The 2500-nt window shown below is 43.6% G+C and overlaps 1 protein-coding gene across 1 annotated transcript in view; it reads right to left on the reverse strand.

Annotated features, from left to right (window-relative positions):
• LOC126995288 (kin of IRRE-like protein 2) overlaps window positions 1–2500 on the reverse strand; it is a 299367-nt gene that overhangs the window by 84553 nt on the left and 212314 nt on the right. The window lies entirely within an intron of this gene.

The raw sequence follows: 2500 nt of genomic DNA on the forward strand, positions 1-2500 counted from the left end.
TGAAAGGAAATCCGTGTACTCGAGAAGCCCGCCGCCACAAATCACGGAGGCAAACACCAAATGTAAGTTAAAAAAAATATATATATATAAATAAATAAATTAATTAAATAGAAAAATAAAATAGAAATTCAAACTAGAGTGCGGAGTAGGCTACAGTTCCCTTGAAAAAAAAAAAAAAAGTAATGCTGCAGAAAAAAAATATAATAGTATATGTTTTCAGTATTCACTTAACATTACTGAATATATAGGAAAACAATACAATACAACAGTGACTAAAAAATATTTATTTACTATTCCAAGAAAATTCAATAATAACGATTACACACTACTGACAATACACCAAAAGGTACTCGTACATAAAAGTCCAATATAGGTTCACTTAGGTAGAATTAGTCAACGGAATTGAAAAATCAAGAAACTATTGTGACCGACCCTCCCCCCATCAATACTGGAGGAAGCTGCTGTCCCTGACGGCTCCTTTACCTGCCAGGCAATAATGGTTACTGGGAAGAGGAGGTCAGGTAAACCTCTTTACTTGTTTCTCCTGTTCCTCTCTTCCCCTCCCCACCTAACCATGAAAAAAGGAAAGAGGGAAGGGCTGGGAGGAGGCGGTAGTGATTAAGATGAAAATGAATAGCTGGGAGAGGGAAGGTGTAATAGGAATATCAAATTGAGTTCCAAAAAAAGCAGGCGGTGGAAGAGGCGACAAATCTATGAAAAGTACATGAGCTTAAAAGCTAAGTGTTATACGATTCAGATTATTTCTTGGCCAAAAGAAGCATGAAGGGAAACAGTGTGTGTGTGTGTGTGTGTGTGTGTGTGTGTGTGTGTGTGTGAATGGGGAGGAGGACGACGACAACGAGAGAGAGAGAGAGAGAGAGAGAGAGAGAGAGAGAGAGAAAGGGGGTAAGATGGTTATGGTAATTTATGGAGGTTTATACTGGTAAACGAAACTGATAAAGAAAATGACACGTGCTTTCATCCATTTTTCCCCTCGACGGCTGTCTACCCTTTTCCCTGAATTGGTTCAAATGGATCCGTTTTCCTTTCTTTACCGCTTCCCCCCCTCCCCTCTTCCCCCTTTTTTTTCTGCTGTCTGTGCCTTATCGATTTCCTGGCGTCTTCATAGATCTTCTGTTTCCTTCATCATTTTTTTTTTATCTCATTTCTTCTTTCTCATATACACAATAATGGTGCGACTCATTCACATCTGTCATTAGGGTTCTCTCTCTCTCTCTCTCTCTCTCTCTCTCTCTCTCTCTCTCTCTCTCTCTCTCTCTCTCTCTCTCTCTCTCTCTCTCTCTCTCTCTCTCTCTCTCTCTCTCTCTCTCTCTCTCTCTCTCTCTCTCATTCCATCTTCCTTCCTCTTCCCTTCGCTTCCTTCTTCATGGTCTATTGATTACCTTCCTCCCACCTCCTCTTCCTCACTCCATCTTTCCACGTCCTCCCTTGCTCTCTCAATCTTTCCCAGCTTCCATCCGTCTATCTTCCTCCTCCTCTTTTCCCTTATCCTCTTCTGCGTCTTGCTATCTCTTCCTCTTCATGTCACTTTAGTCGACCTTCCATCCTTTGGCTCTCTGTGTCCTTTTCCTTCACAATTTTCCTTCATTACTCCTCTCCTCTTCCTCTCTCCCTACTACTCGTTCATATCCTCGTCCTTCTCTTTAAGTCTGTCACCCTAACATTCCACCACGTCATCATTTTCTTCCTCTTTATAATCCACCATAGTCCTGCACTTCCTCCTCCTCTTGCATCACCAATATATTCATACTCCCATAACCTTGTTCCTCTTCCCCTTCTTTCGTCCCCTTCCTCTTGCATGACCACTTATTCACACTCCAGTCCATTATTCCTCGGACTCCGTCACCGCCTCCTCCTTCTCATTGTTCTTACTCCTAGTCCTACTTCTCCTTTTTTTTACTAATTATCTTCCTCTTACTAATGCTCATACTCTGCTTTTATAACAATTTCTCATTTTTCTCCCTTCTCCTTTTCCTTCTCATTTTCTTCCCCTCACATCCTTTTCTTCCTCCGCCTCGCCCATCGCTCACCGTCTGCCCAATATAAACACGCCGCGCACTGCTAAAAACTCAGTAAGCTCGGCCCTTCCACCACAATAGTCAGAAAGCTTTAAAGTCGACTTCTGTTCAGCCTCGCCGTCGATGCATCCGGATTTTGGTCGCACCCTCCCGTACCCCGTTTTCTTTGCGCCCCGTGATCCCGCGGCACACGAGGTGCATACGAATGAGGGGAGATAATGCATACACATGGGGCGCCGCGCCAGTGGTCCTGCAGCGTTAACGTGGTGGAGGAGCGTAAGTACGAAGGGTTTAAGTATAAGCAGGGCGAGCATTAGGTGATAAGGAAGGGAGAGTGACTTTCTTGTTTTAGTCCCCAAGAAATACTCTGAGCGGGAGGTAAATGGCGTGTGTCTTTTGTGTAGGCGATAGATGGGCAGACATCTAAGGATAGGTTAGTACAAGGAAGAGGTGTGTGTGTG

This window comes from Eriocheir sinensis, chromosome 7 (assembly GCF_024679095.1).
Source record: "Eriocheir sinensis breed Jianghai 21 chromosome 7, ASM2467909v1, whole genome shotgun sequence".
NCBI lineage: Eukaryota > Metazoa > Arthropoda > Malacostraca > Decapoda > Varunidae > Eriocheir > Eriocheir sinensis.